This window comes from Grammomys surdaster, unplaced genomic scaffold (assembly GCF_004785775.1).
Source record: "Grammomys surdaster isolate TR1022 unplaced genomic scaffold, NIH_TR_1.0 100, whole genome shotgun sequence".
NCBI lineage: Eukaryota > Metazoa > Chordata > Mammalia > Rodentia > Muridae > Grammomys > Grammomys surdaster.
This window is the reverse complement of record NW_021604579.1, coordinates 2,167,613-2,183,349: the sequence shown is the minus strand read 5'-3', so window position 1 is coordinate 2,183,349 and position 15,737 is coordinate 2,167,613. Positions and strand designations below refer to the sequence as shown.

General features: G+C 40.2%; 1 protein-coding gene across 2 annotated transcripts in view; it reads left to right on the top strand.

Annotated features, from left to right (window-relative positions):
• Positions 1-522: 522 nt before the first annotated feature.
• The window catches only part of Foxj3 (forkhead box J3), a 98,551-nt gene continuing 83,336 nt past the window's right edge, over positions 523-15,737 (top strand). For both annotated transcript variants that reach the window (XM_028786778.1, XM_028786768.1), the window contains exon 1: positions 523-722. The gene's annotated coding sequence lies outside the window, so the exon portion shown is untranslated. The remainder of the gene's footprint in view (positions 723-15,737) is intronic.

Genomic DNA, 15,737 nt, shown 5'->3' with positions numbered 1-15,737 from the left:
TAGCGAGGCCACGACCTGGCCAGCTAACTCTAGATGGAGAGGATGACGCGGCAGGGGTAATGACAAGATGACATGCCTGGGTAGGGAGGGGCCTCGAACCCCGGTTCTTGACATTCCGAAGGACGCGTGTCCCCAAGCAAGGTCCAAAGCGCCCCGGTGGCGGCCGGGAAAATCCGCGCTGTGTGCTTGTCGGGGCCGCGCAGAGGCAGAGGCTGGAAGGCGGGGAGGTCACGAGGCGCATTCCTCTGGAGTTGGAATCCCAGGAGAGGGGCCGGGACCGCTTCGGCCGCTCTCCAGCCTGAGGCGCAAGCACTGCAAGGCGCTCCGCACCGCCCACCGCCGGTTCCCGCAGGCCGCATTCAGGCAGAACCGCGCGAGCTCAGAGGCACTACTTGTCCCCGCGGAGGGATCCCTCGCACATCGCTGCAGCAGCGACGGGGCGGGCCGTGGCGCCGAGGACGCCGGGCCGGGAGCGCTGAGACGTCGCGGGAGGCGGGGGTGGGAGGGAACGGGCCGGGAAGTAGTTCCGGGTGCGCGGCCCCGGATGTTGGCTGCTCCCGCCGCTGCCGCCGCCGCCGCCGCCGCCGCCGCCGCCGCCGCTCTCGGCGCCGCTCCGGGCCTGGGCCGCTCTCTGAGGGCGCCGTTGGGACCTTTCGCAGGGGACGGAGACGCACGCAGCGGCCGGGGGCTCGGCCGGGCCGTCCCGGCCTGCGCAGCCTGAGGTGAGCACGCGTCGCCAGGGTCTCGTCGGGGCTGGGGCGGCGGGCGCGGAGGCGGGGCTGGGGCATCTCCCGGGACGCGGGCGGGGGCTGCCCTGGGCGAGCTGTGCGAGCTGTGCTCGCTGTCCTCAGCGCACGCTCCCTGTGGCCCGCGGTGGGCGCCGGGCTGGGCCGGCCGGGTGGCGGCCCTCCCTCGCCCGCGGCGCCACTCCTCAGCTGCCGCTGCCCCTCAGCCCGACGCCGCTCGCGCCCGCCCCTCCCCCAGGTGGGCCCGCGCCGCGGATGCCCGGGCGGCGGAGGACCGCGACAGTCGCGCCCTCGTCGCTCCATGACCTGCACCTGGCCCGGGCTCGTCCTGTTCCCGGCGCGATGCGGTGTTCTCCCTTTGCGCTCCAGGCGCTATTCTGCCGGGACGGCGGCCAGTGTCTCGTGGGTCGCGGCTGCCCTGCGGGGGTACGAAGGCTGGGGCGAGGGTCCCACCTTCTCTCCCATCCTGTCCCCGCGTCCTTCTCTGGCATTGGGGCAAAGGCAGCCTTCGCATGCGGACGTGTTGCTGCTGTCCTGCGTGTGTTGCATCCTGCCCACGTGGTAGTGCCCCGTCCCTCCCACCCCCTCCATTTTTGCAGTTGGTCAAGATGTTTTTTCCCCTCCGTGCTTTACTAGTACCCTCGACTCCGTGATTTCTTTGGGCAGCGTGGAAGGTGTTAAGGTCAGTTTTTTTTTTCTTGCCGAGGATGACTGTTGTTTAATGGAAGAATCAGGAGTTGTACTCCTACGAAATTGAGACTGGTAGGGGACATAACAGACCTTAGTTCATTGACATCTTTTCAACTTCAGCAGCTCTTGCTCTTTTCTCTACTGCTTAATCCTCCTGAAAGCAAGCTTGCTATTAGATGTGTTCGTGTGTACGGTTTTCCTTTCTCTATTCTACTTTCTTATGTCACTGTGGCCTAATATTTTCTAGTCTGTGTTGATGCAGTGCTTAAGTTGTTGCTAGATTTCTGAATGAGTCATGTCAAAGAGCTTGAAACTGGTGGGCTTCTTTTCACCTTTCTGTTTATTTGCCTTTATTTTTTCCTTGTGTTTTGTTCCCTAGTGAAAAGGTATTCATGCTCTATTGGGCATAATATATGTAGATTTTTCTCTGGTAGAAGGACTAGGTAGCCCTGCTTGGTTTTCTGAAAGTTCTTTTATTCCACTTTCCTAAAATGCACTAGGTACGATTGGGCTCTTTTTTTTTTTAAACAGTGTTTTGAAATACGTGTCTTCCTCCCCACCTCCCTTTAATATCTCTTCCAGGTTAACGTTTACATCTTTCAGTGTTTCATTCTTTGGAGACCATAGATTGCTTTCTTTACAGTAGCAGTGACTGACACGTTTTATCCTTTTAAAAACCATAGTATGTAGTATTTATTGAGAAAACGATAGCAGCCCCCCCCCCCCCAGTGATCTCCACTTTATGATAGGAAGGGCTATGGGATGTGATTTAATTTTTTTAGTTTTTTTTGTTTTAGGTGAACTTGAAGCTCTTTCCTGTTTAGTTTTGTATTGGAATTGAGGTGGATCTTGTTCTCTGTTTTGTGCTGCTGGGGAGTTTCTCATGCCTTTATTAGAGTTTTTTTTGTGGATGAGGTCAAGAATGTTTATTTTGGCTTTCAGTTTATTAGTTTGGGTGAAATAAAATTTACTGTTTTGAAGTCACTCTTTCGATATGAAAATTTCTAGTATTCTCCTGTTTTTAAAACTGAAGTTTTTTTCTTCTTTATATTTTAATTTTAGACAGTCTTATGTAGACCAGGCTGACCTTATTCAGAGGTCTGGCCTTGAACTCTTGATCTTGCCTTCATCTCCCAAGTACTGAAATTACAGGTTGTGTTACTGCTGTAACTGCCTGCATTGTAGTCTCAAAATGTATTTTTGATAGTGCCTTTCTCCTTTTATATCTGATACAAGTGCCAGCATATTCTTTCATTTCCTTCTATGTAGAATAAAAGTGTTTAAGTACAGATTGTGTTTTCATTACGCTAAGTATGGGTGGGGCTGTGAAAAATGCTCTGATACACTCTGAGGCACAGTTTTATAGCGGGGCAGTCAGCATTTGTATACTTCTGTAAAATACAGTGCTGTGAAATAAGATATATAAAGAGACAAGGACTAAAATATTGGTGCCTGAAAGCTTCAACTTCTGTTGAAAAGGAGTCGAAGTCTCTACTTATGGAGAAGCAGCTTTATACATCATTTGTGTGTACTAAATAACAACAGACTTATATTTCAAATAATGCAACCAAATAAGTGGTGTGAAAAAGGAATTCTCACACAAAAAATGGCAAGGAGGCAAGTGTGTTTAAGAGATTACAGAGCATTACATTGGTGAGTAATATGTGCACTTACAAGATTGGCTAGGGTACTTTGGCTGAGGATCTGTCAGGGCAGAAGAGTTGGTTTGGTAGGCTGCCTTAGTGCTTTCTTAAGATAGTGAAACGATGTATCTGAAGAAGGTCTCTATATCAGCTGAGTGTGCAGGAAATAGGAACCTGACTAGAGTATTCTTGGAGAGTTTTAGGAATAATAGTCTGACATAAGAAACTGGTTGTGAGAATAAAATAATAGCATTTATTGAATGCCTTATAGTATTCCCAGAATTGCTGTAAGCTCTTACGTGTATTTAATTTAGGGCAGGTTCCTAGCTATGCATTTAATTATCATTGACAGTGGGTAGTCAAGTGAACTGTAGATTTGCAGTTGTGGGCCTGTAAGTGGTAGTAAAACACTTGAATAGATGTTTTTTGGGGGGGGGATATTGTATAGTGGGGGAAACCTGAGGAATTTGGGGTTTTACAGTAGGCTAATAGGAAAATAAAGCATTCTGAGAACCAAGAAGTAGTTTCTGTCACAGAAGCCAAGAATAGGAAGATTTTCTACAAGGTAGGATTGTTGAGAAATTTAATTCAGTTTTAAAATTCACAGACAGCAACTTTAATGCAAATGTGGTTGAACTAAACCAGAAGTAATTTTAAAGGAAAAATAACAGATGACAAATTAGGTTTTCACAGGATCTGTAGAGATTTTATGCTGGTTAAGGTTTTTCTCTGGTATTATGATTGATCATATCAGAGTTATTCAGTGATCAAAAATGGAGTTTGTCTTCAGAAAAGAACTGTGTTCTATGCCTTTTATTCCAGTATTTGGGAAGCAGAGGAGTAGGAGTATCTCTGAGTTCCAGTCCAGCCTGGTCTACACAGGAGTTCCAGGACAGTCAGGGCTACCCAGTGGAAAACTATCAAAACAAACAAATAAAGAAACAAAAAAACCCAAAACAAAAAAGAAACTCGTGTTCTGAAGAAAGTTCTTTTTTTGTTTGTTTGTTTTTCCTTTCTTTCTTTCCTTCTTTCTTTTTTTTTTTTTTCTCTTTTGACACAGGGTCCTGACTGTTCTGGAACTCTATGTAGACCAGGCTGGCTTCAAATTCAGAGATCTGTCTTCCTCTGCCTCCTGAGGCCTCAAATAAAGGCATTCCTCTTCACACCCTTAAGAATCACAGTATTTCATGTTGACAGTCTTTTGTGTCTAACTGCTCTTGTTTTAAGGGTTGTTGATTCTGGTTTGTGTTCATTTAAACCCTTACTCTGCCAACTTCACTCTACCAACTCTGGCTTAATTTTTAGTTTTATAAACTCTACTGTGCTCTACGAGGCATTAGGGATCTAAAGATAAGTAAGTCATAATTGGTCCTTAAGCTGTGTAGAGCTTTCATGATTTATGTGTATTTTAATACATTATCTCATTTGATCACACAGCAAACCTGTGGTGTAGGAAAAACGTCTCTAGGATGAAAAGTTATGTTAGGTGACCTTGCCAGGATTGCACTTGAAATGCTGGAGCAGCCGTCATTGTTATTCATTTTTGCCAATTCTACCACTCTTTGCTATTTAAATTCCTGGAGAATTAAGGGGACTGGGGAAACCATATCACTTGGGGAAATCACCTCATTTTTTTCTTTTTTAGTGTGTCCTTTTTTTGCGCAAAACAAAACAAAAAAACCAAAAAAAAAAAACCTGTTGTGTTTCTCTGGCTCTCCTTGAACTTGGATTGTAGGCAAGGCTGCCTTTGAATTTGAAGTTATTCTCTGCCTTTATCTCTTTAGTGTTGGGATATAGTAAAGGGATGAGCCACACACCCAACTTGGGAATTACTGAATTTTTATGATGATTCTTTGGGACTTAGAGTGAAGACTTAGTAGAATTTTGTTACTCGTTTGCTGTGTTTAAACAATAGATTTTATATTTTTGTCCTTCCTTTAGAAGTTTAATGGTGTTTAATGTGATGATAATAGGTAATGTTAATAATAACTAACATTGTGAGATCTTATTTTAGCAACAAAGTGTTCAGAATAGATTCATTATATGATCCTTACAACAACTGTTGAATTGATCAGATTTTCACAGATGAGGAAATGGACACTGAAAGGTGAACTATTGCCTATGGGTACTTAGTTAGGAATGGAAGGAATCAAGTTTTGAAGTTTCATTGTCTATTTTCAGAACTCAGAATTAATTACTACACTGTTTTGCTCACTGATTATGAATAAACTATGCCAAGGAAAAGCAGGGCCAGAATATGAAGATAGCATTTGAATACAGTTGGAGAAGCAGTGAGACATTACTTGACATTGCATGAGCGTTCCTTTTAATGTGGATCTAAAACAAGCTAGAGATTTAGACATCACTGTGTCTTGTTTTGTTTGTCTCAGCTAACAATTACACACTTACAGTGTTCTTCACTGCTGATGTTTTCTGTCCTGTAGATTCCCTCATTGGCACTATTCAGAAACTTCACCTTAAGAGCCAGAACTAATTTGTACCTCTCTCTGCAGTCTTTTCTTAACTCAGATTTTGTTTCCGTTTTGAAGTTACCTTTTCAGTCCCAGAGGGGGAAACTCTTCCTCTTCTTCCTCAAAACTCAGGAAAACATCACAGTGGCACTTCATAATAACTTTCAAAAATTTTGACCATTGTACTTGGCATAACTGTATTTCAGTGTACAAAAAGAACCAAAGTTCAGTGTTTTTGCTAAAGAGATTGACTTATACTGAAATTGGGAAAGGCATCCGCTGTACAGTCTTTTTTATTTAATAGAATTTGTTATAACCAGATCAGCAAAGCATTATTACTGTGGGCCATCTGTTGGGTTATGGAAATAGCTTTGTTGCAAGGAACCAGATGTTGTACTTATATTTATAACAATGGCACTCTACTTATTTTAAGTAACCTTTTGTTGATAGGTACCTTTAGCTGCCATTCTATTTGATATATGAGAATTGGATATTTTTTTCAAACTGATGAAAACTCTTGTACAATCAGGTCAACAAAATGACTTATGGTGCCAAACTTTAATACTACAATAAGATAAGAACTTTTACTCTGATATCCTTTTAGACTCAGTTTCTAATACTTTGTAGGCCACTTCAGTTGCTTTAAGAATTTCATCATAAATCTAACAGGATTTTATTTTGGTGTGATTGGATCTATATTAACACCACACTGTATTTTCTGTCTTTAGTGAGTGAATTACTCTATGACAGATTCAGACTTAATGAAGAGGAACTTATAGAATATAGTCTTAGCTGACAAATAGCTCAGAGATTAAGCATGCTTGCTGAGCAGTTCTAAGGACTAGGGTTTGGATTCTAGCACCCATGTAACAAGCCCAGTATGTTGCATATACCTTTACTCCAACTTAAGGGATCAACACCTTCTTCTGGCATCTGTCTGAGGTTAAGTCATGAACTTGTGCATGCATATGTTTCCACACACCCACATAGACAAGTATATGAATACAATAAGTCTTAAAAAAAGAAAGAGCTGGTGAGGTAGCTTAGTCAGTAAAGGTGCTTGCTGCCAAGCTTGATGACTTGAATTTGGTCCCTAGAACACACGTGCTGGGAGGAGAGAACTGACTTCTACAAAATGTCCTCTGACTATTGTATAGGCACCATGGCATGCCTGTATTCTCCCCCACATACACACAATTAGAAGTGTAAATATAGTCCAAGAGAATTTTTAGAGTTATCACCAACTGCCTATGCTGTTCTTCATTATTTTCAAGTTCTGTGTAGTGGAGAGTTGAGCTCATTGAAGAGTTGGCCATCATTTCTTGATGACTGTGTCTAAAGGAGACTTTTCTTACATAGTCAGCTGACTTTCAGTCAAAATTTTCACCTGGAGTACAAAGCTAAGAGCTGCAGCTGAATTCTTCCCAGCCAGTAAGAGTCCTGCTTAGTGGAATATGATCAATTAGAATTAAAGTTTAGTGCCAGTGTATACATATCAAAAACCACAGAAATTGGAATCTGTTTTTGCCTAATGTTGAGATCTGACCTTACTTTTAAACCACCAATAAATAGGTCTTAGTTTCTACTGCTAGCTGTGAGATTTGTGTGAGAAATGCACTAGGGGGTAAGACTGCTGCCATTCAGTAGCAGTGTCATATTTTGTTTGTTTACAGAGATGACTTTGGGAAGAGGTTATAGTATGATAGAAACAGATCATTGTTTACATTCTAGATTTTGGATGATTATTAAAATAATTTAAAGTTTCCATTGCTTGGTTTTTAGGACTTTTGGGAATGAGTTATAGTCACAGCAGTTAACACATAACAATCAAGGGTATGTTCATTCTTTGAATAAAGGTAGAACATAATGTTGTGGTAGGAAGTGAGTGGTGTTTCTGCTGTTTTCCTTGGATATATGAATCTGTAGTACTTTACACAGGCTAGACAGGTAAGATATGAGATAGATTGATGGGGCCGGGCAGTGGTGGCGCATGCCTTTAATCCCAGCACTTGGGAGGCAGAGGCAGGCGGATTTCTGAGTTCAAGGCCAGCCTGGTCTACAGAGTGAGTTTCAGGACAGCCAGGGCTACACAGAGAAACCCTGTCTCGAAAAAACCAAAACCAAACCAAACCAAACCAAACCAAAAGAAATAGATTGATGGTTTTATCTTATGTATAAATGGATAGCAAACACCATCAGAAATACTTGGTATGTCAGAAAATTATGTGTCCTTAATTAGAGCATGTGTAGTTTTGAAATATTTCCACCTTACATTTGGATGATGATTGATGAATTGGGCCTTATAACAGCCCTGTAATACAGGTGGGTAACCCATGAAGTCAATTGACAAGAGTGTCACTTAATTACTACTAGTATAGCTGACACTGGAACCCATTTCTGGTATATATTCTCTCTCTGTCTCTCTCTCTGTGTCTCTCTTTCTCTCTCTGTGTCTCTCTTTCTCTCTCTGTGTCTCTGTCTCTCTGTGTCTCTCTCTGTCTCTCTCTCTCTCTCTCTCTGTCTCTCTCTCTCTCTCTCTCTCTCTCTCTCTCTCTCTCTCTCTCTCTCTCTCATCCCAGTAGAAAACTAATTTATAGTGAGGATCAGACTTTAGGTTTTTGATGTAGAAGTGAAAGGCCATGGAGATCTCAAATGACCAGTCCTTTAGATGAGAGTGTATCTGTGCTACTGTAAAGCGTCATGTAAAACTAGCAGAAACAATTTCTTGTTAAGTTAGGTCCATTTTTAGGCAATTTCTGCTGTTAGTATTCTGGAGGTGAGATAGGGAAGAATCAGAGTGAGAATTTAAGGATTGCTAAGTAGCAGGTAGGTCTCTCATCCTTTCATAGTGGAAGTATATGCTAAAAATTTTAGAGAAATTATACATAATATGGTTCTAATGCAGGTATCTGGGTTATTGTCACACAGTGAGGCCTGTTGTCTGTTGCCTAGGTAGGTAAGGAAACTGATAGTGTACAAGGAAGTTTTACTGAATAGAAATCAAAGCAGCATAAAAACAGACTGGAAGAAAGGCATAACAGTGGATAATTTAAAGTATCTTTTAATGAACCTTTCTATACAGTGAACATGTTTCATTCAGAAAATTTGATTTTTATGGTTCACATAACGAATTGAAAAGTAACTCTTTTGAAGAACAGTTTAAATACTTGGTGCTGTGGAAGTATTTGTTAAGTTATATAGATAAATTGGTTTGATAAATGACTTGATTATAGTATTATGGGTCAAGTTGTGAGTGTGTTAGGTGATTTAAGGTTTTCTTCGCATTAGAATTTGCTCATTTCAAGAAACTATTTTTTTCCCTCAGATGCAAACTAAAAAATCCCAGGTTTACTTACAGTAGTTATTTCTCAGTTAAATTACCTGAAATGGTAGTCTAGTTTGAAATGAAAATGAGACCTAGAGATTTACTTACCTGCTTTCATTCTCTGGCAGATTTTTAATAAGAAAAACAAAATTGTTAATGTTTGTTTAAGGTAATGTTTTCAAACCAGGAACATTGAATTAATTAATTTCTCTTATTTGGTCATTTATTTTTCATCTGTTTATGTCTAGACAAGTGAAAAGTAGGGTCCATGCCAGCAAAGACCACAGATGCTTAGTTTTGAGGGCTGCCACAGAGCTGTCCTTCCAGTAATAGTAGTGCCTCCGATTGCTTCTGATGACTATTTTTTACTTGGAAAGGCAGTGTTTAGCATGTTTGTTTGAAGAACTTAATGCATTCAGGGGTGTGAAAGAATGGCTTTAAGAAGAGCTGATGGCCTCATAGTTATTTACCAATAAAATGCTGAGAACCATTGATGCAAAACATGCCCTTGAACTTATGGGGTGGCTCAGTGGGTAAAGACAGTTTTCTCCAAGGTTGGCAACCCGAGTTTTGATCCCCAGGACACACATGGAATAGAAAGAAGGAGAGACCCAGTTCCTGAAAATTGCCCTCTGACCTTTTCAAGCACACATTCCACATCCATAAATGATGAGTGTAAAAAACTCCCAAGGTTGCCCTTAAGGAACATTTCTTCACCACCCCCTTCCCTGTTTTTGAGATAAGCTCTTGGTATAGCCCAGGCTAGCCTTCAACCCACAATCTTTCTGCTTCAGTATCCCAAGTGCTTGCTTTATGATATGTGCCATGAGGCTTGATCGTCTTAGGAACATTTGTTATTGAGATAGGCAATTTAGGTATTCTGATTTATGGGTGGTTACCAGGTTTGCATTGATACCATGATTTAAGAAATTGTACTCTAGTAAAGGCAGGATTGCAAGTAGTAAGAACCTGCTTTAAAAGCCATACTGTACCTCCCAAAAGATCCTTACATTTACTCTTAAGGATGGAGACAATGTCTATTTTTTCCTTTCTGCAGTTCTGTTACCTAATGAAAGGGGACATGTTCTGAGAAATGTTAGATCACTTTGTCACTGGGGATAATCAGTGTGCTTATGCAAACATAGATGGCTGTGATGTTACTGGTGTTGTAATCTGATGGGACCACCATTGGGTGTATAAGAAACGTTAAATGGCAAGTGACTTACTGTGCAGAAGGTGTTGTAGGGATTTTTACCTATTCAGTAAAGTAGTACATAAAAGGGATTTTGTATTTCATCTTAATTTTTGTTTTGTTTTTTTTGAGATAAGGTTTCTCTGTGTGGCTTAGATGTCCTGGAACTCACTCTGTAGACCAGGCTTGACCTTTAAACTAAACTCAAAGGTTCACCTGCCTCTGGTTGCTGAGTGCTGGGATTCAAGGCTTGAGCCACCATCACCTGGCAGCTAATTTTAAGAATATTAATATTGCTACAAATAGTATGCATCAAGTTACCTTTCCCCTAGTAAGATGAGATAAATAAATTGTAGTTCCTAGAATACTGAGTCAGTTGTTCACACCGTTGAACTTTCCTACTAGAACACTTAGGTATGGCCATTTAGCTACTCTTCCCAAGCCTGTCATCAGTGATAGTTGAAAGGTAGCCAATATGGCATGATACTGAGTGTTGTAATCCCAGCCCTCAGGAAGGGAGGCAGAGGCAGGAAGTTTGTTGTAGATTTGAGGTCAGCCTGTTGTATACATAGTGAGTTGAATGCCAGTAGGGATGGCATGTCTGAAAAGAAGAAAGGGTAGCCTGTTCGTTTTATGTAGGCACTAAATTGAGTAAAATGTACTACTAACTAATCTTTTTTTCTTCTGTGGAACAGTAGAGCCCATAGTCTCTTTTTCCACAAGTTAACTCTTCAAGTATTTGAACATTATTATTTTATTGGACAATTTTAGTGCTGTGTATATAAGGAATTGTCAAATGGCAGTTAAAAGGCAGTTTGTTCCCAATGACAGGTGTAGCTAAAGAGCCATGGATTTACCAGAAAGTAATGGTTTTGCTTCTACTGATGAAGAAAGCTTCATATAACACATACATAGTATTTGAAATGGGATGAGATATAGGCATTTTAGGCTGAAAGACTAATCATAAACTTAAAGAGATCAGGCATAATGGAGTTAGAGGAAAAGAAGCTTCCCAAACTGTATACTAGGATATTAAAATGTTCATTGTTGTCTCCTTAGTACTTGAAGCTTGGCAAGTAATTGTGGGAAATCAATAAATTGTCACCTTTTCATGTACATTTGCAAGTAGTTAAGATTATTGAACATTTTTGTGTTTTTTGGAGTGAAAAAAAATACAATGTTTTTCTCACTTTTTGAATACCCTTTAACAGCCAGGAAAGCCTGAGGAAAATAATATTCTCAGTCTATATACTAGAATTGAGCTGTGAAGCTGGAAAATGTTTTCTTCCTCAGGCTAAATAGACCTTGCTTCTTTTTTACATTTCACATGGTTTCCTTTGTATTTTTAATGGAGATAGGGTCTTACTGCTACACAGTCATGGTTGCCCTGAAACTTGGAATGTAAACTATGCTGACCTCAAACTCATAAAGATCCACTTTCCCCTCCCCGCCACAGCTACGGATTTTTGGTTTCTAAATTCTTCACTAGTATTATGAATCTTTTCCTTTGAGCACTTAGCTTTGTAAGTGCTCTTAATATGTATGCCCTGCTTAGTACTCCAATGCGAACTAAGTGAAGAGTTTAGGAGGCTGTTGGCCCTTCTTGGTCTGGATACTAGCTTTCTAATAAAGCTCAAGACTGTGTTTACTTCTTTTTAGCTGAGGCACTACCCTGGCTCCTATTCAGCTCCCTTATTGATTTACAAGAATTTCCTAGAGTTGATTCAGAGAGGATTCTGTTTAATAGAGCTAATGAGTGCCCGTTTTCTTTTCTGATTACATATGCTATTTTCTCAGAGGTAGTATTCATTCTGTGCTTCCTGAAATTTAAGAAAAGAAAGACAATTCATTGTACAAATACTGGAGTTGAATAGTATCCAAAGGCTTCAGTCTACCTGTTCTATTATGTGCAGAAGTATATACAGTATAAGTTGGGCCTGGTGGTGTGGGCCTGTATAATTCCAGCTGCTTGGGAGGCTAAGGCAATAGGATTGCAGATTTAACTTGCTTGGGCTACAGAATAAGTTCAAGGCCGGCCTGGGCAATTTAATGAGACCCTGTATCAACATAAAAAGTAATAAGAGGTCTTAGGCGTATAGCTTAGTGAAAGAATGTTTATCAGACATGTGGGGTCTTGGGTTTGATCCTCCATACTGTTATCCGTCCCCAGTATGTAACATAAAATGAATCCTCATTATTGAGGTTCAACAATTGAGGTTTTTCGTATATCTCAAGTGTCTTTTCTTTTGTATTGATGTGGTTTTTTAAAAAATTTTTATTTTCTTCTTATTATTAATAGATTTTTTTGAGATAGTGTTTTTACTTTGTATTCCTGGCTGACCTGGAACTTGATATGTAGACCAGGCTGACCTTAAAACTCAGGAGATTCACCTGCCTCTTCTAGGATTAAAGGCATGTGCCATTACACTAGACTCATTGTTTGTTTGTTTGTTTGTTTGTTTTTTTAAATAGATTTAATTCACTTTAATTTTCTGTGCTTTCTAATTGTTGATGCCATGTGATCAGGCGCTTCATGCTTTCTGTCACTCTGACCCCCACCATGATGGAATATACCTTTAACTATAAGACAGAATTAAGACCTTTCTCCCTTAAGTTTCTTTTATCTGTGTATTTATCACAGTAGCAGAGAAACACAGGTAACTGACTAGAACTTGCTATGTAGCCAGGCTAGCCTTGAAGTGTCCCTCTTGCTTCAGCCATCAAATGTCATCGCTTTAGGCATGAGCCAGCATGCCCGACCGTCCTCCTGTTGACTTTGTCATCATTTGACTCCTTTGGTTTTTTTGTTTTTGTTTTTTGTTTTTTTGTATTGTTTTTGGTTTTTTTTTTTTTAATCTGTCTCTTAGACACAATTCTTTGGTATTCATTGAAACATGTACCTTTTTTTTTAAAGTCAGTTCCGCAAGTGTTTTGGGAAGTTATGTGCAAAACATATGCCAGTCATTGTGAGATAGAAGTTATTTGACAAGTATTAACCCACTAGGAGCCAGAATTCCAGTGGCAGAAACAGGTGCATAGTATAGTAGTACAGGGTACATTTTTTTGCCCTCCAGTGAGTCATGCCTTAATTATAATAGCCTTTCTTCCCCCTCTTCCTCTCCTCCTCTCTCTGTAATGTTGTAGGGGGGGAGAGAGGGGGGGAGAATGAATGTGTCTGTGTGTCTGTGTGTGTGTGTCTGTCTGTCTGTTGCCTGCCTATCTGATGAGGCTTCATGTAGTCAGGGTGACTTTGAACTTAATTTATGGCTTTCACCTCCCAAGTGATAGGATAAACAGGCCCGAGCCATCATGTCCTGTTTTAGAATACTATGAATGCATCCCTTTAATTGTGTCCTGATTGGAATCCTATTGACTGATTGCCTTTTGAATGAATCCAGATTATATCCTTTTTGTTTGGTCTGTCAGGATTAGAAACCTATTGACTGATTGCCTCTTAAATGAATCCAGATATCATTTTGGTCTGGTCTGTCACTCATGTTTCTACTGGCTGTTTTAAAAACCACTTTAATTTAGTTTTATTATTGTGGTGCTGAGGAATTGGATCTGTAGCATTGAACATGCTAAGCATGTGCTCTTCTACTGAACTTTCATCCCAGTATTCACTGAATCTTACCACCTTTTTCAGTGGAATGAGAACCAAGTTTTTACCATGCCTGTAGCATTTTTATTCAAGTTCACAAACATCTTTGAGAGAAAAAAAAAATCGTGTGTGAGTTAGGAACTAATAATGAGTATCCTGACAATTCCTGTTGATGTACCCAGTTTGTTGTTCCTACCCAGAATCCAGAGTTTCTGCCAGTTCTAAGAGAATGCCCTGATGTGAGTCTCTTGTTCATTCAGTGGTGTGAATCAGGGATGACAGGATTACAGTTTAACTGCTTTCCCAGTTAGTTGTGGATATCTATTGCTTTTTGGTTGTATTGAGACATTAACTCCTTAGGTAGCCACTGTGGGTTAAGATGTAAGACCTTTCTGATGACTGCCCTGAGCCTGAATTAACTTATATATCAACTTTACCTAATAGAACTTTTACTTAACAGACAGCTTGGGTTTTATTCAACATTAATAAATTAGGATTTCTAGGAATGTTATGACAATGAAATGACAACCAGGCAGTGGTGGCATATGCCTTTAATCCTAGCACTCAGGAGGCAGAGGCCAGGTGGATCTTTGTGAGTTTAAGGCCAGCTTTTACTACCGAGCAAGTTCCAGGACAGCCAGGGCTAAACAGAAAAACCCTGCCTTGAAAAAGTTTTGTTTTGTTTTGTTTTGTTTTTTAGACTGATTTTAGGTAGCAGGGAGGTAATTTTTATTTTATGAATTCTAATATTGGAGGCTATAGCTTCCTTTCCTTGGGAAGTTATGTACAAACACATGCCAGTCATTGTGAGAGAGATGGAAATAATTTGGGATGTATTAACCCACTAGGAACCAGAGTTCCAGTGGATATATTACAGTATTTATTCCTTTTGACATTCAGAAAGTCTGGTAGGTTCATTCTACTTTTCAAGGGTATGATATACTCTCTTGCTTAGAATAAAACTAGGCAAAGCACATAAATCTAATGCCCAAGATGAAGACATAGGAGCCAGAGAAATGGCATGTTAGTTTTCTAAATGTAACTGAGTGTAGATTTAAAGGTCAAAACCCTTCAGCTCCCTGAAAGCTAATTTTACCTTTGTTTAGTGAGTAACTTTAAAAGTAATTAAAAGAAAGGGCTTAATATATTGGAAGTGGAAAGTTTTTTTTTTTTACATTTTTGAATATTTCATGTATATCAATACAGGTGATTTGAACAAATAACATGATTTAATTTAATATACTTTTGTCATATTTTCCATGAAAATAAATTATATAAGGTAGAGAAGGAAAAGGTATTTTTTTATTGGATCACATGATTTGGTTTTGGGTCTACATGTTGTGGTTACGTTATCGAGCAGAAGAGAAAGACTGAGAGAGTTTCAGTATTGTCAGTGAGTTAACAATAGATTCAGAAATAGAATCCTCTGCTTCTTGCTTGGTTATGATTTGAAGTGGAAGGCCTGTGATCTGATTATATAGTTGCAGGAAGTAAAGTTTGGGGTTTGGAAGAAGTTACAACCTCTGGTGTTTGGCTAGGAAGCCCTCTCCCTTGTGTTCACGACCTGCCCTAAGACCCTGGTTTGAAGCAAGGGAAAGAAAAGAGGCCAGTCTTAAACTTTATGCTCTTAATCTTAAAAAGCTGAAGCTTGGGTTGCACCCTCCTCCAGCCCATCTTGTCTTGGACTTTTCTTGTTTCACAAGAGTATTATATATATTGTAGTTGATCTGTAGGAAATAGTAGTGGCTCCCTTATATGTATTTTTTTTTATCTGTATGAACCTTAAAAATTATTTTTATTCTTTGACAGTTTCATACATGTATACATTGATCATATTTATCCAATTCTCCCCACTTGTGTGACCTTTTGTAATGGGCTGTATGTATGTCACTGCTTAGTGAATAAAGAGTATGGTTTGGAAATAATGGAGACCCCAGAACACACTGTTAAATGAAATGAATGGCTCAAGGGGTTATCAGTTTGAAAGTGATTGTTAGGAGGAGCATTGCTTTCTTTTTTTTTTTTTTTCCCCCCCCTGGTTTCTTTCTTTTTTTTTTTTTTATTTCTTT